The sequence below is a fragment of the Leptinotarsa decemlineata genome, unplaced genomic scaffold (assembly GCF_025532065.1).
Source record: "Leptinotarsa decemlineata unplaced genomic scaffold, Ldec_3_MD MMD2_tig00000008_RagTag_RagTag, whole genome shotgun sequence".
Lineage (NCBI taxonomy): Eukaryota > Metazoa > Arthropoda > Insecta > Coleoptera > Chrysomelidae > Leptinotarsa > Leptinotarsa decemlineata.
The window spans coordinates 545,390-569,651 of record NW_027412537.1 but is presented as its reverse complement, the minus strand read 5'-3'; the positions used below and the strand labels follow the sequence as shown (position 1 = coordinate 569,651).

At 34.1% G+C, this 24,262-nt stretch overlaps 1 protein-coding gene across 1 annotated transcript in view; it reads left to right on the top strand.

Annotated features, from left to right (window-relative positions):
- The first annotated feature begins 10,159 nt into the window (after positions 1-10,159).
- The window catches only part of LOC111503323 (diuretic hormone receptor), a 192,565-nt gene continuing 178,462 nt past the window's right edge, over positions 10,160-24,262 (top strand). Inside the window, exon 1 of the mRNA XM_074170818.1 lies at positions 10,160-10,361. The gene's annotated coding sequence lies outside the window, so the exon portion shown is untranslated. The remainder of the gene's footprint in view (positions 10,362-24,262) is intronic.

Here is a 24,262-nt window from a genome sequence, read left to right as displayed (position 1 = left end):
TTCTTTTAGAATATTTTAAGTACAAAATTAATAAAAAAAAAACATTATTCTTAGTGTTTTGACAAATAAAAGAAGTTTGTACCACCAAATTTTAATTAAGTCCATCCGATTCATTGTAAGATCGCTGTCGTTTAGCTTGTCTTTTATAAAACACTTCTGGAGCATCCCTACACACAGACCAGCAGTAGTCTGCAAGCATTGCTTCATTCCAACGGCCCTGATATCTCTGTTCCATTAAGGCAATGTCTTGATGGAATCTTTCTCCATGTTCGTCACTCACAGCTCCACAGTTTTGTGGGAAGAAATTAAGATGAGAGTGAAGAAAATGAATTTTTAAGGACATGTTGCATCCAAGTTGGTGGTAAGCTTGAAGAAGCTCTTTAACCAATGCTGTGAAGTTATCATCTCTTTTGTTACCTAAAAACCCATGTACAACCCCCTTAAAGGCTTCCCAGGCTCTTTTTTTATTTCCTGTTAAAATCATGTCAAAAGCAGGATCATTTACGATTTCACGGATTTGAGGCCCAATAAAGATGCCTTTCTTGACTTTAGCATCACTCAACCTGGGAAACTTTGCTCTCAAGTATTTAAAAGCTTGTCCTTCCTGGTCCATGGCCTTCACAAAGTTTTTCATTAGTCCCAACTCAATATGTAATGGGGGAAGGAGAACATCCTTAGGATCCACAAGAGGCTCGTAAACTACATTTTTCTCATTAGGGTTTAGGTCTCGTGTAGGCCAGTTCATTTTTTTATAGTGAGATTTTCTATCCCGACTGTCCCACAGACACAAAAAACAACAGTGCTTGGTGAACCCTAATTGCATTCCTAGGAGTACAGCAATAACTTTCAGATCACCACAGATGTGCCACTTGTGTTGTTCATATTTGATTGATTGGAGAAGTGTTTTCATATTTATATACGTTTCCTTCATGTGAACTGCATGACCTATAGGAATAGAGGGTAGCTGATTTCCATTATGCAGAAGTACAGCTTTTAAGCTTAGTTTTGAAGAGTCTATAAACAGTCTCCATTCAGACGGAGTGTGATCCAAATTCAAGCAGTCCATCAAACCATTAACATCAGAACAAACTACGAGGTTTTTTTCTTTCTCAAAAAAAGGAAGCAAATCTTTTTGACGCTGTCTGTACTGAGATATTTTCACATCATGTTTTAGAAGATTCCACTGTTGTAGTCTTGACCCTAACAGCTCAGCCTTTTCCTTAGACAAGCGAAGATCTCTTATAAGGTCACTCAACTCTGTTTGACTAATTCTGTGCGGATCACTACACCTATCGCTTACCTCAAAATCAGGGTCATAGGATGTAGAAGGATGGGTTGCTCCTTCTTAACAGTCTTCATCACCTTCCTCTAAAATTTCATAGTCTTGGGGTGGAGAAGGGACTGGCAAATTGTCTGAGTGTGGTACAGGCCGAAGAGCAGATGGAAGATCAGGGTATTTAACCGTTCCTCTTTTCTTCATAGATAAACCTTACTTAATGGGAGGAGTTAAGCAGAAATAACAGTCGTCTGTATGATTGGTAGGCTCACGCGAAACCATAGGTACTGCAAAAGCCATTGCCCGGTTTTTATTTTTCAGCCACTCTCGCCACTGACGGAACAAGAATTACAACATATATGAGGAGCCCATGATTTATCTTGGTCTCCAACTTTCACACCAAAATAATGTTCATAGGCTGTCTTAACGATAGGTGTCATTTTACGTTTCTGAGCCTTGAATGTTATTTCCCCACATATATAGCAGAAGCTATCGACAGAATTCACACACTTTCGAGGCATTTCAGATCAGCACTTAAATTAATTTAAAAATCAACTTCACACGATAATTTCAATAGCAACCACGTGCGTACAATTGACAAACTCACAGGTTATGTTTACTACTTAAGAACAGCTGATGAGAGGGGTGTTATGTAAACAAACATGTGTACCAACTGTTGGTGATGAAATATTTCATTTGTTGAAAACTCAATATACATATATATATATATATATATATATAATATAATGATACTATATCTTGAAAACAAGAGCTAATATATAATTTTTATGGTCACTTTCGGTTTTAACACGTGGAAATACATTAAAATCATCTAATTTCAACCCCGAAACAAAAACTTTGTTGTGTTGTGATATGAATCATCAAGGATTTTTTTTTGATTTCAATATGGAATGAAGACAAAATAGAGAGTGATTCTGTAGCACTGTAAATATGAGGTTTGGGATCGAATAATAATGAGGTCCTTGTTCGAAAAAAGAAAAACAAACAAAAGAGAGAGATACTGCGTATTGTTTATTCATGAAAGTGGAAATATTATTTCAAGGAAATTCTGTGGTACAGATGTGTCGATGAAATGAACTTGAAAAAAAAAATAAATTATCAAAAATTAACTTTGTTTTGAGGTACAGTTCACCCACGAATTGTAAGCGAGGTCTCATTTGAAAAATTTTTTCCTCAATTAATATCCGGGTTAGATATCAGTTTGTATGAGTTTTTCGACACTTTTCACTGTATTCGTTCATTTCTTTTTTTCAGGATGTTGATGAATGATAGAATTCTTTGGGAATTTGTGATGTTGTTAAACAATATTTTTCGTTTTTCCAAGGACATAGAAGCAAAGAAAAAATAATTCACTCAATATGATAATTTTATAGCGTATAGGAGAAGATCTTGATCTAGAAACTAAGCAAATTTGAGTTTCTACAGTCGAGGAACGGCAAAGCAATTTAAGTTCACCACGGAGATGTGTTCATCAACAACGTTATTAACCTATATATTACCTAATTAATTAAAAACGTGAACTTGCTACCCTTGTACTTGGTTCGACTTTGAACTTGACGTATGTTTCAACGTTCAACGTAAGACATACAGCACGTGATATATCGTTGTTTTTGGTAGTTTGGAAAAAAAACATCATTTCTGGCGAGTTTTACAAAAACTATAATGAAATTAACTCGCATAAAGTTGTATAAATGAAATTTTACTTTTTTGTTTCTATCGTCTTCTATACTGATATTATAAATGTGAAAGTTTGTGAGGATGGCTGTATGTACATAAATACATACAAACATACATGTAGATACATTAATACAGCTTATATATCAGAATAACATATAGGCTACAATTTACAGAGGTTTTGTGTTATTTTGGTCATAATACAACTATAATTGTTTGAAGGTTATTGATAATGTTTTATGATGAATTTTATTAGTTCGGATTTCCATCGTCAAATATTATATAAAATGATTTGAAGTCCCTAAAAGACCCAATACAAATGAAAAATTGAAAAGAATAGCTGGAAATAACAATTATATTAGGCAAAAAACCCTGAAATGAAATGACAGTGAAATGAAATACAAGTAAAATAATAATAATAATTTTATCAGTTCGAACTTCCATTGTCTGTTATAATATAAATTGATTTGAAATCCCTGAAAGAATCTGTAAAAAAATAAAGAAGATTAACCGAAAAAATAACAATTCTATGAAACAAAAAACTGAAATTACTAACAAATAACATACAAGCAACAACCAAAAAATAAAATAATTTAAATATCAATACAAGCTGAAAATCAAAAATATTATTAACAAGAACAGCTTTATGGGAAAGAAAGTTTTTGGCTTTCTACTACTCCATCTTGATACAAAAAAAAGAAGAAGGATGAGCCAACCGCACATTTGAGGTTCCCCCTTTTTTGTGAGTGTTGTGTCCACGAATTATTCCATTCTTGATTTGTATCATACACACTCGATAAAATCTCTATCTGTATATATATATATATATATATATATATATATATATATATATATATATATATATATATTTGTTTATTGCATATTGATCAGACCGGTATATGAACGGGGCGTTGGTCCACCGAGCATTTCCCGAATATATTTAGGAATATACTTCTCGGAATACTCTTCAGTGATATGATTTTATCAATAGGCCCATCAGTGGGGTAGATTTTTTCTGAAAATAAAAATGTTACATATCCTTTGAACCTTTGTCAGCCCCATGCTGTTGGTCAGCCCACAGTTATACAAATCCCTCTATGAAGAGCATCTTGGTCAGCCCGACAATACTGCCACATCGAAGGGCTGACCAGGAACGCGATCCATTTCAGTGTATCAGTGGATTTCATCGTGAGGGTATCAAGTGTTTTTAAAATCCTGGCAAATCCAGTTTTTCAGAGGTAAACTATGTGTTAGTTCACCGGCACAAAATATATTAGGAAAAGAAAAAGAAAATATTGACTATTTATGTTTCATATAGTTTCTGTATTATGTATGATTGATTACTTGTTAATTTTGTGGTGATTCATGACCATTTTAATGAAATGAATAAAAACACTTTTGTCTAAGTACCACTAGTTGATTTTATTTATAAGACCAGTTTCGGGTTTGACCCCATTATTAAGTATTTTTGATGGGGATAATGGGGTCAAATCCGAAAACGGTCATATGAATAAAATTAACTATAGGTAATTAGACAAAAGTGTTTTTATTCATTTCATTAAAGTTTCAGTATTCCTACGGATTCTGCAATTATTTGACACGCGTTAACTATTTTGGCGCGAAACTCTTTGAGATCCGTTACGATTTTTGCAGTGGTCCTAATGCTATTTAGTTTATTGACTTGCCAATATTTTGGTATAGTTAGAGAATAATTAGAGAATATAAGGGTATATGACGATTACAAATAAATATCATAGAATCTACTTAATTTTAAGTAATTTACTGTTTTCCAATTCCTAACTCTCAAATGAAATCTTATTTTCCTGTGTTTTCATTTTTATTTCGAATGGATGTTTCAAATTTGGTATATCGATTTGATGATGTGAATGTGTGTAGAAAGTAGCAAGTATTAGAATAAATATGATATTTCACGGAAGCTTATCAATTTTTTTTTATTCAAATAGACGTTACAGTTTGTTCAGGACTGTTGTATTGAATATTCATAATGCATGTGTTTTCTTCAAGCATTACGATATCCATCAACCACTAGTGAATAATGAAATCATTACAGAAAAGCAATCAGGCAAGTTCGTTGAATATGTCAATTCCATCCACCCGTCAATAAAATTTACCACTGAGAGGGAGGTAAATAATTCAATAAATTACCTTGACCCAACCATTACAAAAAATAACAATGAACATGAATTTGCAATTTTCCACAAACCATCTTACACGGACATTATCATACATAATTCCTCTACACACTCTTACCAGCATAAAGTTGCTGCATTCAATAGTATTCTTCATATACTATTGAATATTCCACTGTCTGAAAGTAATTTCCAGAGAGAGCTGGAAACAAAAACAAAAACTACAAAAGCAAGCCATTGACCACATCTACCCAAATTCAAGATGCGATAACGTCAGTTATAACACATTGTCATTTTTGGCTGAACCAACCAATAATATTTTGTTGAAGAAAAACTGCGTAAACTTAGCTCACAGAACGGATAAAAGTCCAAATAATAGTTTAAGTGCATTTATTAAAAACAATAAATACAAAACTTCGGTATCGGATAGATCAGGAGTATATCAGGTGACTTGTGGCTCTTGCCCAAAACTGTATATTGGCCAAACAGGGAGATTATTTTCCAAAGAATTGAAAGCATAGATGTAATTTTGTGAATAGAAAGACCAATTCCACATTTGCAAACCACCTTTTAGCAGAAGTACATGAGTTCAGTCATTAATAAGACATGTTACATTTAGAAGAGAAGAGTTTGAAATTCAATCTTCTAGAATGTTAAGAAATCAATAGATTCAAGAATTCAGGTAATTAACTAAATGATCAATTAGAATTGAATAACCGTTACTGTATATTTTTCAAATGTGGGAACTGGGACATAAGCTCAGTTAATTTAATTCATTACAAACTCAGGTACTTGAAATGTAGGTACTTTAAATTTTAAAATTAGGTATGTCAAGCAATAAATTAGTAAAATATAGTAGATAAAGAAACGCCCGAAGAAGCCATTGTATGGCGAAACACGTGTCGCGTTTTTGTAAAACTGTTTAGTGAAACATTTTTGGCTGTGAGTTTTAGAAAGTATTTTGAAGTGTTTCGTGAGAGAAACTTTGCCAAAAATCCAACAGATATAATTCAACGGTAATACGCGACAAAAGTTGTTTTCTGTTAGAAAATTGACAATAGAAATAACTGTTGTATACGTTTTTGTGAGAGATTGTATCAATTAATCTAAAAGGTCCTTCACTTATACTTCAAGGTCCTTCTTCACAGTAAATTGGAAATCAACCCTGAAAAATCATCGTTGAATTCCTGATAAAATCACCTATCCAATAGATGGCATATATGGGGTTATTTTGTTTGATATTTTGAAGGGGAGTGTGTACGCATCTTAGCGATACCTTATAATATTTCACAAAAATTTACGTGTTTCGAGAAATTTACATTACTGTCTTATTTATGGAGATAATAAACGTGGCTCCTTCCGAAAAAATTTCCCTATATAAATATTTTTGCAATTAATTATTTATATTTTGAGCTGTTTTGAAATCATCCGTATCCCTGAGAATAGGTTGGAAACGAGTCAAATCACTTTACAGTATCGTCCTTTCATTTTTTATTTTCATTCATTCTTTTTTGGATCCATTTTCAACCCGTTTGATATCTTGATAGAGTTTTTCAACACACTGATCTCATTTCAGATCATCAGACACGCACAGTTTCAAAAATAATAAAACCTTCTCAAAAACAATCTCCACTTCATTGTGTTCAACCTGAACAACATCATACCTCCAAAAACTGAAAGGGAGTTTTTGAAAAAACTATTGCTGAGAAAAAGAGAATTGAAACTTATAACTAATATCTGTTTCACAAATTATTTCTTACCTTATGTTAGTTACTCAGAATTTCGTTTCGTCATAGAAAACATACTTGTGCGGTTTTTACCTTATTTTTGAACTAAATTATATATCGGAAATCCGTGGTGCTGCTGCGGATTTTTGTATAGAATTTATTGAAAGAGGTAGGTAGACATTCTGGATAGTCACTATTCATTTTTCAATAAATCCATTACCAGATCATTCATCACATTTTAGATTTTTTGTTTGTGAAAAAAATGTCATTTCTCATTTACTCATTTTTACTCAGTCACACTTTGATTATTTTTGTGCCGTCAGGTTTTCAAATCTGCAATTTCAAACTCAAATCCGAAGTTCCCTGCTAATGTCTCAAATTGATTTACACAACGCGTTTTCTGTTGAGGGGTCCATGCCAAATCATTAGAATTTGAAAATCTACATTTGAAAATACAAACAGCAAACGGTTTAAAATATGTCTGTTTTAAATCTGTTTTTCCGTTAACCAGCTGTCGCACCCCTACGAACCCTCAGCTATAGATTAACGAGGTCTTACCTTCTAACGTGTGATTCCTAACCCTATATTGATACTTTCAAGTTATAACATATTCAAATTTTTGTATCTAAGATAGCGCAGAAGTTAAAATTGCTTCGACAAGCTAAATGGAATAACGCACTGTTAGTTATTATATTATTATTATCCTAACTAGAACGGAAACAGTACATTTCCGTATTCGACACCGTTATCCGAAAAAGCTGATTTCGGGTAAGTAGTCGAATGTGAAAAAGTATGAGTTCAGATCAAGCATTTTTCTACAAGTGAAAATGTTACGAAGCTCTGAAAAATCAATTCCTGATCTAAATTGCTTTTAGATATAGGGTGATGCACGCACACGCACGCTTGTACAAAAAAAAAAAAACTTACAAAACAGGAACTTTTTCAAAAAATTTTCCATCTCTATTATCGGATTTTTGCACCACGATAATCTAGTTAGAAATTATTCATTATGAAATGCAAGTGCAGCGTTGCCCTATTGTGGGCTGACCAACATGCATTGAAAGTGTTCGTATAAACCTGGGCTCACAAAGACACAATTCACATCAGGTGTATACAATTACACAGCCACGCCTCCTGGCGAAGTTTTGTGAAAGTAGGTGGTGTATCAGCTATGTGTATATGGTGTAATGGTCGGCCCAACCGAAAATTTGCTAAACGTCATTTCACATGATAACATGTTCTAAAAACACTATATACAGTGGGAAACGTTGGTGAGCCCGAAACCGGGAAGACCGACGTTTCCAAGGGCTGACCAGAGTTCACATCGTATATTCTACGGGCTGACAAATGACCGTTTATATATATATATATATATATATATATATATATATATATATATATATATATATATATATATATATATATATATATATATATATATATATATATATATATATATATAGAAATACGGAATAATGTTGGGGATGCAGTCAAAAATTGCTGGGCTGTTGTTTAAAGAATACTCTTTGTTATATGGTCGAGCTTTCGAGAATGTTTATTCCCTTTCTCTTTATTCCCTTTCTCGAAAGCTCGACCATATAACAAAGAGTATTCTTTAAACAACAGCCCAGCAATTTTTGACTGCATCCCCAACATTATTCCGTATTTCTCCTTAACTAGTCAGTCAAGACTACCCATCGCTTTAAATATATATATATATATATATATATATATATATATATATATATATATATATATATATATATATATATATGCAGTTGCAGTTTCGAATGAATGTAGCATCTTTCTCACCAACCGATTCCCTGGAGTCTTTGAAGTCCACCAAATTACTTATTAGGACAAGAGGCTTGCTTCGAATTCTTGGGGTTCTTGTTGAATACTCTTCGTGTGCAAAGAAATAGCAGAATCATCTCATCTTGTGTTTATAGATCTTTTCCTGGAAAAATCCTCACTTGTTTACTTTGTAGGAGGTAGCAAAAACGTATGTGATTTTCTGGAAATTCAACTAGCGTTTTCTAATATGACTGATAACCAGTCCGTGCAAAGCTTATTGTCCAATTATCTGAAAATAGAACTTTCAACGGGTGATGATCAACTGTATTGCCAAACATGCGCCAAACTAACTGACTATTATGAGAAAACAAATATAGGTGAGCTACCAGTGAATCTAATAATGACACTGATGATCTTCAAATATGACTCAACTTCTGACGGATGCACCAAACTCATACGAAAGTTTGAAATAGATGAACACTTCAATCTAGCAGATCACTCTTATAATCTTCATGCAGTCATTGTTCACTGTGGTTCTGGCGTTGAATCAGGTCATTATTACGCATTGGTCAAAGACGAAACGGACTGGTTTAAGTTTGACGATAGCCGTGTCATGGAGTGTTCTGACGATATTTTGAATTTATTGGAGCCTTTGGAGACACCGTACATTTTGTTTCATGAACGAGAGGACATTGGCGTCTGTTTTAAATTGAATTTCACAATGTTCAATAGTCAGGTAAATCTGATTATTTTTTATTTCAACAAGCTATATAGTTAACTACTAGGTATTAGTTATTGTTCATTATAATGAGGATTTTTATGATATTTTATATGTTTTATAATATACTAGTACTATGTTGCTGAATCGCTGCTGTTCCAATGTTTTGGCAGAATCAGAATCAACGAACTTAAGCGTGCGCAGCGTTATAGAACAGTGCTTTCAAAAAATTGTTCTACAGCGCCATCTGGTGGCCAGTTACAGAAAAATTGATAGCCTTTGAAACCTTCTCTATGAAAAATTACTCATACATGTCAAGTTTCATCACGATCGGTTGAGCGATGGAGAAGTTTATCACTTATCAACCAACCAACCAACCAACCAACAAACAAACATCTATTTTTATATATTAGAAATATGTTTCAGATCAAATGATTTTTTACGACGTCGTCTTGATTTATTTGTAAACAGTTCAATTATATCGTTCCAATATATATGAAGGCTTTTTGTTTTAAATGATACAGTGAAGATCTAGTAGAAATTTCATCACCCGTTATTCCATGAAGTGTTCTTCGAAATGTAATGTATTTATAGATTCTTTACTCTTCAGAAAAGTTCGGATAACTTGCCTTCCACGAAGTTTCCAGTATAGGAAAGCTTTTCAGAATTTCGTAGAAAAACCACCTTGAAAGAAAATGAAATAACCTCTTCGAGGAACGCACCATTGCAGACAAGTGCGCATGAAAATGGTCCAGATGCCACCGACGCTCTTTCGTCATTGTAGAATCGGCGTCGCAGTGTTACATATCGGCGGTGGTGACAGAAGACTGACAGTGGAGGAATTTACCTCAACGCGTGTTCTCGCCAAACTGGCAAAGTTCTGAAAGTAATTCATCAGAACTCCGAATCGATTATCGTAGTAGAAACTTTTCGAATATTCAGTTCTTGGGTACCATGAAGTTCACTTTGGCAAAGTTTGCGGTAGAATGGGAATATTCAGAGTGAGTTATTTGGATGATTAAAGTTTGATTTGTTTTCACTGTGATTTGAATTGATATTTGCATGTGAGAAAGTCTATTTTATACGAAAATTCATTTGTATGAACGTGAATAAAAAACCATCATCATCAATCAATTGATTTTATTGATTATTGGGTAACTGATATTCTAGTTGATGATAATATAGATGTGACAATATTCATGGAAAAATCATCAATTCATGTGATTGATCTGGAGAACCTTATTTGATTTTCAACCATTTTTGCTCAGAAAACATGATATAAAGTTCCATTCTTTTTGTAAAAACAAAAAATGTATAGATATGATGAGAAAATTATTTTGAAGAGTTGTTTTCTGAGTATGGGAAGATAAAAAAAAATAGAAAATGAAAAATAATGAAAAAATCATTAGTAAAATTTTTGCAAAAGACCAAAATAATCTTCAAACTATTCTGATTCATTTCAATACCCAAATAAATTTTGATATATCCTTTCTTTGTTCCCAACAAAATAAGGTAGATTGAAAAAAAATGTTTTTTGACCGGAAGTTGTTGGAAAATTAAAAAAAAACAGTTTTTTACAAATTCAAAGCAAAGATTATTTTTTGAATTTTGTGATGGAACAAAAAGCACAATCAACTTGAATTTCGTGAACAAAAACACGTTTCTTTGAAAAAATTAACTATTTCTGCCATATGTACCTACGATTGATGATCTAATCATTTTGTAGAAATTCATACTGAAAATAGAATTGGAGAAATAACTTTTGCCTAATTTCTACAAAGATTTTTATTTGTTAGTTTCAAAAAAACAATTCATTGTGAGATTTTTAGTGAACAATTTCTCAAAAAGCAATACGCACTTGAAAATGTACAAACCTCTGAAGAAGCTAGCCACTCACGTCTGCGAAACGTCAGAAAGAAATCAAAAAAATCGACGGAAGCTCGAATAAAAAAAGTTAAACTGAAAACCTTGGCCGCGAAATCCTTAACCTTTTTTTTTTTGGACCAGTTTTATTATTTGAATGAATGATTATGGTTGCTCAAGTAGGTCTGCAGTTTGAAATATTTGTATATTATGTGGTTTGAAAATATAAATGTGTTGAAATAATTGCTCATTGAAATCCATCAGCCATATAAAACTCCTGGAGAACAAAATGGAAGGGAACCACATTAACCGTGCACATTCCGACGTATGCATGAAATATAATATAATATGCTTTTGTAGGAAGGCAACGATGTGGAATTTTAATTCGAGTATGAAGCCACACAGAATAAAATAATTTGTATACATTTGTTGTCAACTTGTTAATGCTTGCTATTAGTTTTTGAAGAGTTTTATCATAACACTAGCGCCGAAAGTGATTGGGATTTATCATTCCTTATTCATATCGATATGTTTCTTAGAGCTTAAGTAATATACTACCTGGGCTGAAAAGTCTCGGGCCTAACACATAGATGGCGCTAGACTCATTGTATTCACCGCTTTTTCAGTTAGTACCAACCTTCAAAAGAAAGCTGTTGGAATTTCATGATATTCTACTCATAAGTTTGTGAGTGATTGTGCCAAGATTTTATTTTACACTACTTCTCGATGGGGAAAAATTCCGTTCAAGCGAAGCAATAGCTTGAAAAGTGTTATGAGGACTCTGCCCCCTCATAAAGTACAACTAAACCACCGTATATGACTGAACGTTGGTTCGCAGACTTCAAACGTGGTCGTAGAGACACCGATGATGCAGAACGCAGTGGTCGTCCAAATGAGGCAGTAACACCAGAAAATATGAAAAAATCCACGAAATGGTTTTGAATGATCGAAAAGTGAAATTGCGTGAGTTGGCTGACATTGAATAGATATTTAAAGAACGTGTTGGCTTTATATTGTATGGGCGATTCACTATGAGAAAGCTCTGTTCAAAGTGGAACATTTTGATGATTCTGAGCAGTGTTTGGTCATGTTGAAACATAACAAACCAGAACTTTTGCGTCGATATGTGACAATGGATGAAACTTGGATCCATTACTTCACTCCGGAATCAAAACGATCGTCATCTGAGTGGAGAGCAACTGGTGAACCTCGTCCAAAGTACCCAAAAGCACAACAATCGACTAGAAAGGTTATGGCCTAGGTTTTTTGGAATGAGTGTGGTGTTATATTATTCGATTATCTTGAGAAGGGAAATATCGTCAACAGTGAATATCATATAGCGTTATTTCAAGGCCGAAATTGCAAAGGAAGGACCTCATATTGCAAAAAAAATTGTTCCATCAAGACAACGCACCGTGTCACAAGTCAATCAAAACAATTGGAAAACTTCATGAATTGAACATCGAATTGCGTATTCGCCAGATTTCGCTCCCAGTGACTACTGTCTGTTCGCAGACCTCAAAAAAAAATGTTAACCGATGAAAAACTTCGCTCGAATAAAAAGACTATTATCAAAACTGAGGCAAAAGATAAATCGTTCTCTAAAAGTGGTACTGAAATATTAGAGCGGCGCTGGAATGATCGTGTAGCTGGATATCGATAATAATGGCGAGACGGTAGTCGGTTGGGTGGGCGTGAGTAGTTTGTTCCAATTATTCAATCGACCGGCATCCTCAGGTGAAACTGTGATTCGAGCCGAGAGGACGGTCTATCTATTTTCACTGCCTATCATATAGTCTATGCATGGAATCGTACGTTAAAAATTAAAATCTCGGTAACCCTCAGCGTGCACAGTTGGTCGGTAAAACATATTTTTTTTTAGCAATTCTAGCAGTAATATTCTTATTATAATCCACTCTAGCGATTCCTCGAAAACCTAGGCCGTCTTAGTGGAAAATTGGAACCTAGAGAAGTAACGATCCATTTATCCACCAGATAATTCCAGGGATACGTTTCTCAATATGTCTGACAATGTATTTCGAATGTACAATGTACATTCAATGCTTGTTCATGGATTTTTTACCATAAACAAAACTGTAACGACGCCTCAGCCTACATATTTGCCAGACACGGCTTCTCATTCCCAAAAATGAAGAGAACCTTGAATGTTTCACAGTCATAAATGACATTGAAAGCGCATCGCTAAAGGAGATCCTTAAGATCGAGTTTGAGAAGTATTTCGAAAATTAGCACTTTCTTCTACTTGGAAACTCATTTGTTATTATGAACCAGGTATCATCATTATCCCTTACTGGAAGTTAATGCATATGAATCGTCATGGAGTGAGTTGAGAAAATATTCGTTTCAAAATTACCATGGAAATTTGTATGATAATTGATACTGGGACCTTCGTTGATTCTCTCTCGTTGCAAAATATATTTTCATCTACTCTGAACTGTTTCTGTTGACCTTTATGCATTATTCTACATGGCACGTGTTTGAAGAATAGTTTTGGGAGTTGGCGATATATGTCTGTTAATTTTGCTGGAGGGAAAAGTTGGTTTGAAACTAGATGTCATAGTTCATAGGATACCTGGGTAGAGAAGAATATTTTTCAGTTACATTATTAAATTTGAATTCCACATTGTATGCCCCATGGGTGATTTTACAGTTGGATTGAGAAAACGTTTTTTGATTAAGTATTAATTTTTTGATGAGGAAATGAAAAATTTACATCAAAATTCTTCGAAAACAATCGATTCTGAACTTCAAACTTTATAACCTATCGGTAGAGTATTCATTCGTTAATCAGAAAAAAAAGGGACATGACGTGTATCTATATCCAATTTGAATCATTGATTGATGGCAACTCATCTTACAAATCACCGAATAACCAAAATAAAAGGGGGTCCCAATAGTGACCCAGTGGAAACAGACGAATAGATGATACCAGAATACAAAACTGTTGCATTCATGATCCAATTTCAAATAAAACTATTTGATCTGTCATTGATCAGTGGCACTAGCCACGAAATCATCGTTTAAGTACTTTCAAAAGATGATAATGAATCTAGAGTACAATTTCACTATTTTTGATAATCTTTTTCAGTTAGCGTTTTTTTTCCTTCATTTATAGTGACGAAACTTTTCTCTCAGTTCCTCTCTCTTGAGGTTACTATTGCTTTTTTGTGTTTCCGTTGTTATATGCTATGAAACTCATTATCTTTGAATATTGTTTCGGCCTCCAGAAAGCAATTTTATATCACAAATGTGTGCTTTGAGCAAAATATAAAGGGTATCTTGGGTTGTTTTTGATATAATTCATATTTTCTGATGAGCGTCAGAAACTTTCTTCAGTTTTAGCTACCCTCACACACACGTGTATCCCACAAATATTCGAAAAATTTGCATTTTTATCCAGCAAATTGAAGACAACAGAATTCATTCCGCTAACCCATGATAGTATAAATGATATCAATATCGATTTTTCATTAGAATATATAATGCCGTTTTTGGCGCCGGTTGAAACCTTCCTTTATGAATTTTTCTCGTTAATTTTCGGCATGAGATGCGATCCCAAACTGTATCTACATTAAAAGCCCGGAAACATTATGAGCCCGTTGTAATTGAATATTCCAGTAGATTTCAAGGTCTATCGTGAGTCTTTTGTATTGACTGAAAATTAGTTCATCTTGTTATATTTTATCTGATGGAAAATATTTTGAGAACGACAACATGAATGTAGACGGACAAATCAATACTTTTTTCAACAAACGAACATTTCTGTTATTTTCTGAACATATCTCGTACTTCCAAAAAGTTAAATTTTTTTTCTACTTGGAAACTCATTTTTTATTATGAACAAAGTTTCATTATTATCCCTGACTGAAAGTTAATGCATATGAATCGTCATGGAGTGAGTTGAGAAAATATTCCTCTCAAAATTACCATGGAAATTTGTATGGTAATTAGTACTGGAACCTTCGTGAATTCTCTCTCGTTGCAAAATATATTTTCATCTACTGTGAATTGTTTCTGTTGACCTTTATGAATTATTCTGCATTATTATTATTCTGTGTTTGACGAATAGTTTTGGGATTTGGTGAAATGTGTCTGTTGATTTTGCTGGAGGGAAAAGGAGGTTTGAAACTAGATGTCATAGTTCATAGGATACCTGAGTAGAGAAGAATATTTTCCAGTTACATTATCAAATTTTAATTCCACAGGGTATGCTTCATGGGTGATTTTACAGTTGAATCGAGAAAACATATTTGGATTAAGTATTAATTTTTTGATGAGGAAACGAAAAATGTACATCAAAATTCTTCGAAAATAATCGATTCTGAACTTCAAATTTCATATCCTATTGGTAGAGTATTCATTCGTTAAACTTTGTATGTTCAACTGAGCACTACTATATAAGGAATAACTGGAACATACTAAGATCTTCTTTCATTCGCTATTCTATAACGAATGAATTCGAGATCGAATCGTGAGGTGAAGTTTTTGAAGTTACTATGGATTTTCATCAAGTAACCGCCAAATCAATCAGAAAAGAAACAAGGGAACTAAGTTATCGATATCAATAACTTAGCCAGCATGACGTGTATCTACAGGGTGTTCCTTAAACACATGCTATTATTTAAGGAGGTAATTCTAAGACCCATTTTAAGAAAAAACTTTCTGTGGACGTATGTCCTAAACGCCTTAACTTTTGAGATACAAGGTGGAAAAGTTTTCAAAAATAATCAGTTTTTTAATAATAACTGAGATAATTTTGTAGACATCTTTGGCATATTTGGTACATATGTTCCATGCCTCAGGGCGCATTTTCTGATGTACACAAATTTGTATTTTTTCAAACAGTGGCATCCCTACGGGTTTCGCATTGAATATTTTTGGGGAAAAAGTACTACGCCAATGCTTTCTTTTCAAAATAAAATCATTTTTGAAATTCTCATTTATTTTTGAGAAAATTTGATCTCTTGGTATTTCTTTGTCCGAGGCATGATTTTCACTCAAAAAAATAAAAATGGACAGAAAGCAAATTAAGAAATTAGATCAATTCTAAAATGAATGAGAATCTGAAAATTACTTCATAACGCATTACCAATTCCCTAATATTATTTGAAAGCATGATCTGCAAAAAAATAATTTTTTTACAAAAACGAGTTTTATTTTATTTTGTGACAGTAAGTCTAAACGAATAGAACAAATTTGTTAATTAGTATATTAATACCAAAACTGATTATAAAAATTGTTGGAAGTGGCCACCTGCACTTAGTATGCATGCTTCCGCCCTTCTAAGCATGGAATTACGCACCCGTTCAAATATTCCCGGCGTATTTCGTATAGTTTCACACGAGGCAATCTCTCTCGTCTAAAGTATTCTCTTGAATCTTCTGAAGTATTAACGGGAGTTTTATACACAAGAGTTTTAAGGTGACCCCATAAAAAAAATCTAAACTGTTGAGATCGGGGGATCTTGCTGGCCATTGCTGAGGTCCTCCGCGACCTATCCAACGATTAAGATAAACTGTATTTAAATGGTTTCGGACAATTACACTGAAATGAGCAGGGGCGCCATCGTGCATGTACCATATTCGATTCCTTAACGCAAGTGGCACATCTTCCAATAACCCAGGTAAGTCTTCTTCGAGAAAGTGTGAATAAGAACGACCATCAAGGCGTCCTGGTAGAAAAATGGGCCTATTAGATGATCACCTATAATTCCTGCCCATTCATTAACCGAAAATTGGTGTTGAAAATGGGTTTCGGTTATTGCATGGGGATTTTCTTCAGCCCACACATGATTGTTATGGAAATTTTGAATGGCATTCCGAGAAAAATTTGCTTCGTCTGTGAACAAAATTTGTGTCTCAAACTGCGGATTCAGTGCAATACTTTGTAGATACCATTGACTGAAGTTCACACGCTGTGGAAAATCTCTGGGGAGTAATACCTGCACTCTTGAAATATGGTATGGGTATAACAAAAAATCAACCAAAATACGCCAAACAATTTGATGACAAATATCCAGAGTTCTAGCGATCTTCCTCGTACTCGTCTCAGGATGTTCCTCAATTTCTTGCAGCACCGCTTCCTCAATTTCAGGAGTTCTTACTACACGAGGTCTACCTTCCGGAGTCCCTTTCTTGAAACTACCAGTTTCCCCAAGTCGACGATGAATATTTGAAAAGGTTCGGCTATCTGGTAAGGCACTATTAGGATATCTTTCCTGATAAATGCGCCTGGCTTCTGTTGCATTACCATCGGCAAGGCCATATACGTAATGCATTTGCGCCATTTCCACATTCGTATAATTTAACATATTTACTGATATTCAGAAAAACAGCGGACTACCAAAATAACTTCAATAACACTTCAAAATCAATCAAAACGCGCTGTGACAGTTTTTAACACCAACATCTTACTTTAAACCAACATCAATATTAGCTACTGACGTTTGTACATACAGAGAATTCGTTTTTTATTGCTATGGTGGGTACGCTGGTTTTTCTGCTTTTAATCTTTAAAAGAAATCACATATCGACAAACTCTATACTTCCAAGAGGTGCAGTAAATAAATTCTGCTACACGTCATTTATTCCAGGATAACTAAATTTATGTTTTCAAAAATTATTAAGCGGTGCTGCGTTATGACGTAATTTCAATTGAGAACAGTGCATCTGACAACGAACAAATACCTTTTAGATCCTCAACTATTTTGCAACAAATCTGATCTCTTAGTTTGCTTTCAGTCGATGCACGATACCGCATCAGATTTTTAAGGAATGTATCCTTAAGTAAAGCGATTTTCAATTTTTTGAGCGAAAACCATGCGTCGGACAAAGAAAACCCAGTAAATCAAATGTGCTCAAAAATGTATGGAGATTTTAAAAATAATTTTTAATTCAAGATAAAGCAGTGGCGTAGTATTTTTTTCGCCAAAAATTTACATTTCAAAACTCGTACGTACGCCACTGGCAGATAAAATTAATAAAATTGTACATCAGAAAATGCGCCTTGAGGCATGGAACATATGTATCAAATATGCCAAAGATATCTACAAAATTATCTCATTTATTATTAAAAAACTGATTATTTTTGAAAACTTTGCCACCCTGTATCTCAAAAGTTAAGGCGTTTAGGACATACGTCCATGGGACGTTTTTTCCTTAAAATGGATCTAAGAATTACCTCCTTGAATATTAGCATGTGTTTAAAGAACACCCCATATATCTAATTTCAATGAATGATTTGTAAAATGCAATTCCAACACTATTTGTCTCGTTTCGTTGTGTTTTCTCATGAACAATATAAGTTTTAATGGTATTGGTGATGACAACCCTTCTTACAAATCACCGAATAACCAAAATAAATGGGGGTTCCAATAATGGTCCATTGGAAACAGGCGAATAGATGATATCAGAATATAAAACTGTTGCATTCATGATTCAATTCCAAATAACACTATTTTGATCTGTCACTGATCGAGGTATTAGTAATAAAATCACCGTTTGAGTACTTTTAAAAGTTTAAAATGAATCTAGAGTACAACTTCACTATTTTTGATAATCCTATCCTGTTAACGTTTATATTCCTTCATTTATAATAGTGACCTCTCTTGAGGTTTCTATTGTTTTTTTGTGTTTTCGTTGTTATTTGGTATGAAACTCATTAACTTTGAATATTGTTTCGGCCTCCAGAAATCAATTTTCTATCACAAATGTTTGTGTTGAGCACACATTTGTTGTTTTTAATATAATCATATTTTCTGTTGAGCGTCAGAGACCGTCTTCAGTTTTAACTACACTCAAGAGAACGTGTATCCCAGAAATATTCGAAAAATTTGCATTTTTATCCAGCAAATTAAAGACAACAGAATTCATTCCGATAGTATAAATGATATCAATATCGATTTTTCATTAGAATATATAATGCTGTTTTTGGCGCCGGTTTAAATCTTCCTTTATGAATTTCTCTCGTTATTTTTCGGCATGAGATGCGATCCCGGACTGTATCTACATTAAAAGCCCGAAACATTATGAGCCCGTTGTAATTTAATATTCCAGTAGATTCCAACGTGTATCGCGAGTCCTTTGTATTGACTGTTGTTAGTTCATCTTGTTATATTTCCTATGAAAATTCTGCTGATTACAAAGTTCACAGAAGTTATAATAATAATATATGCTGAAAATACACTTACGGGTTAAATAATGTTGGCCTAAGTGACGTAAACTGCCCGGGAGTCGCGATGGAAGAACCCATTTTTACGGTAAATCATACTAAAAAATAATAGCAAAACAGAAGCAACAGGAACAATAACAGAATTAACACGAGGAAGTAAGACTCAATTTAATACACACTTTCATCGATATTGTTGGTTAATATCAATCCTCATTTGTTTTCTACGGCAACGTCAGGGCATCCCTTGATTTTTATTGAATTCAAGAATTTGAATTCGCGAAAGAGGAGTATAATAATTCAATAGTGAAAAAATATTGAGCGATTATGAAATACAATAATTTTTTTCGAGCAAAACATTTTCAGTGGATATTTCCATTGGATGAATTGATTTATTTCTAAACTGAGGGCTCCATAAGCTAATGCTCAGATTCTATTATTATGGGAGTGCTCCCAGGAAAAATTAGACAAATTTGAAATTTTCAGCTAATATTTTTTCAGGAAAAAGGTGTACATGTAGTGATTTGGGGATCCCGAAGACGAATCTGAAGGAATTTTCAGCCTATTTTGCCCTCTAGTATGATTTACAGTAAGAATGGGTTCTTCCGTCGCGAATGGCAGGCAATGTATATCACTTAGGCCAACACCATTAAGCCTGTGACTGTATTTTCAGTGTTTTCATCAATTCTGCGAGTTCCATCATTCTACCTTGATAATTGCGGAAGTTACGGGAGTTCTTTCATGAAAAGTGAGACACACTATATGAAACAATACAAAATGATTTTTCAATACAAAAATATCTAATGAAGGTAAACAAAAGGGTAACCGTTAGACTTTGTAGCCAATTCTTCCACAGTAACCTTGAGAAGCCAATAAATACATAAACACGAAAAGGAAAGTAAACTATATATTTTCGAACTCTAATGGAATATTCTGTTCTCCACCTACAATACAATTTCATATTCATAATCGAATGGTACAGGTAACAAACTATTGTCGACTCAATAAGAATCGTTTATACCCAGAATTGAATGCATGATATAACGAAAAGTTAGGTACATCCACGACATCGCCCAAAGTCGCTATATTAAAGGAAAAAGATCGTTTGAATACTGATGTTTCATGCTTGGGTATACTCAGCATGTTCCTACGTCGCACGTTCAAATGATGCACATCAGTCCTAAATCCAACTTTTTTGACATAATCATTGTGGTATTTTACTTTTCAAAATTTTGTGAAAAAAACATACCATATGATGCTCTCGACGGTTGAACATACTAAGCTATCCAGCATTCCTTAATTCATGTGGAATACGCATAGGACGCCGTATTCCATAAATCATTCTCAAATAAGAGTTTTGAACCTTTTGTACTCTTCTTATATCAGAACTATCAATACATGGTCCATAGACTACGTCTAGTGTCCGACCGAAAGTTCGGTTTCGGTCGAGTTTCGGCAAAAAAACGGGTTTTGGTTTCGGCGGCGAACCTGCCGAAGCTACGACCAAAATCGAAACTGTATTCGGGAGTTCCCGCGCTGTGATCGGTCCTGTTTGGCTCGTTAAATTTCATACAAGTGATATTAGGTAACAATTCAAATAAGTAATTTTGTGTTTAATATTTTTGAAAACCCATCAATAATATTCAAAAGAAGGATCTACACCTACTCAAATGAACACCTCACCTATTTTAAGTATTTTGAAGGTGCCATTAATATTTTTTTCTTAAATAAGGGTTTTTTATGTTGATTATCAATACATGAAAATGTCGAAGACTGCATCACGTTGAGATTTAAAGATAAAAAATAAAGACTAACTGATTAAAAATAACCTTTTCTTTATTTTTCCCTCAAAACATAATCCTTGTAAGGAAGTTTCGGTTTCGGCCGAAACTGATGCCGTTGCCGAAATTTGTTTTCGGTTTTGGTCGGACACTAACTACGTCACAATAATTGAGGTGCGAGAGAACCAAACTATCATAACTCTGATATGGTGTTTAAATCGTAACTTATCGTCCATAGTCAGTCCAAGTTTCTTCAATCTTTGTCTCCTACCTTTATTTTTATTCTATTCTTTGCTGAGGTCACTTCCTGGTCCTGGTCAGTGCCAAATAAGAGTGTGACAGACTTAGTTGGGTTGATTTTTAACGAATGACTATTCGTGAGGTACTAATTGATTTCGGTCATAATTGATGCAGTCCGTTGCTTCCGCTAGAAGAAAGATATAGCTGTGTGTCATCTGCCTAAAAATAGTATTTACGGTTTGTCAGATGTAGAAAGAAGTTGCTAGAGTAAATAGTGTATAGTAATGGTAATAGAATACTTGGGTTAAGATCTGGGGACCTTGGTGCCCACGCCTGGTTAGGTTCTCCTACACCCCTACCGATCCATCGATTTGGATAGACTGTGTTAAGGAATTCCCTGGCTACAACGCTAAAATGGGCCGGACCTCATCATGCATAAACCACATGCGGATACGAATTTCTAATGGTACATTCTGAAGTAGTCCTGGCAGTTCATTTTCTAAAAAGTGTCTATAAGTTGCGCCATTCAGTCGAAGCGAAAGAAAGAAGGGACCTATCAAGTAATTATCAATTATTGCCGCCCATACATTTACAGAAAATTGATACTGATAATGCCTTTCACTAACTGCGTGCGAATTTTCGAGAGCCCAAACATGGTTGTTATGAAAGTTTGTGATATCATTTCGGGAGAAGTTTTCCTCGTCCCTGAAGAGTACATATCTTAAATATTGAGGATTTCCAGCCAATTTTCTCAAAAACCATTGACACATAGTAATGCGTTGGGGAAAGTCTCGTGGCAAAAGAGATTGTACCCTTTGAATATGGTATGGATAAAACTGTTGATCGTGGATAATTCTTCAAACTGTGGACTGAGTAGAATTGACAGCTTCAGCAATTACTCTTGTGCTTGTTTCTGGATTCTCCTCGAGAGCGTTCAAAACAGCTTCTTCCAATTCTGGGGTTCGGACTGTTCATGGTCTTCCAATAATATCAGCTGCCCTCTTAAAGCTACCTGTTTCTGCCAAACGACAGTGGAGACTAGCAAATGTTGGAGCTGAAGGCAATACTCGATTAGGAAATCGCTCCTGGTAAATACGTCTTGCTTCGCGTGCATTGCCATCCGCAAGGCCATAAACGAAATGCATATCGGCTAAATGAGCATTATTGTTTAAATAATCCATTTTTTCAAAATAAGTGTTTCCTACTTCTACTTACGGAAACTTCAACAAAACGTCTAACTGTCACAAAATATGTAATTACCAAAACTACTCACAAACGTCAAGTTTATTTCCAAAGCATTCTTGTGAAAAATGCAAAATATTCGTAATAACTTCAACATGCATCGATTATCAAATGATTGACTTGGAAGTTTTCAAGTCCAAATATTTAGAAAACGGTTGCTTACAGCGACTAGTAACAAGGGTAGCTTATTTACATCGATATGATAGATGAATCGATTTTTTTACTGAAAAATGTGCTAGAAGTACGCCCAAAATAGTTATGAATCTTTAAAAAAGAAAAAGACGTGTAGGTGGCGCCCCCTACGAGTGAGAGCAATAAGAACATCAGGTTCGAATTCGACACCTCAAAAATCTCCTATTATGTACCAAGTTTCGTTTAATTAAGCTCAGTATTTCAAAAGTTATTTGAAAAAAACGAAAATAAAAATAAAACTTCAACATCCTGTATCTTGGAAACGAAGCGTTTTCGGACCTTCAATTCATATTAGACAATTCATATTAGAACATTTGAGATTTCATATAGGTAGTATAATTGAATGTGACTAGTCTGAAAGGCATTTATTTGTTCACCAGTAAGGAACAGTATATTGCTTCAATGATGAATAAACGGAAAACCAGCTGCTACTTGAACAAATTCATCTAGATCATAAACAGGTAGAATGATGACGAGAATTTCAGCCAGTTTCTGTTTCATCCGAATATCGAATCAGTTGTGTCGGGTATTTCTATGAATTAGACATCTCCCAACAACCCATTAAGGAATCTTTGTTTTTGTGGATGAGAACAATCTTCTACTCGGTGCGAAATCTGATGATCTACTTTATACCCACATCAAAACAATTTTTTTCAATAAAAAGTAACGATCGAAAGTCTGCGGTATTCAATTTTGTTCTCAATATCAGAAGCCTGAAATATTGAGAAACGCTAATGTATCGCAGTAAATTAGGACAATAAAATATCATTTCTTTCACGTTGAATTCAATCCTCTGATTTTATTGAGATATTTTTTCTTATTCAATTGTCTATTCCTTGGATGGATACAAACGTCAAAGAGATAACATACTCAATTTAATTTAAAAATACCAAGAGAGAAACTAATCGCTGGGTCGGCAGAATAAACACTTTTTCCTTTCATATATCTCCTGGAAACAGACATTTACAGGCGCTTTTGATATGTCCTTCATCCAATAAAAAAGTGTTTCAAACTGTAACCGGGAAAATTACTATGTCGAGTGGATAGAGAAAAATTTCGAACAAAAAATGCTTTATCTGGGATGTTTCCATCAAAGGCCACTTTTTTATTCAGTCGTATTTCATGATATTGGTAACTGTTTCGATTGAACAATCCACCGTTTCATTCCAATCAATATTGTGTCACTTATCTCGAACGGAGAATTTCATTAGCCTCACAGAAGAAAAAAGGATAATTCTTTGTTTTAGCGAAAAGGAAGAGTTTCGAATATTTAATATGTTAGTAACAGAGTTATACAGTGAAAATCATTTTAGCCAAGCATATATGCGCTATGTTGAGTATTTTGAAATACTTCAGCATGAATTATAAGTATGCTCAAGTAATGTGTAATTCAATAG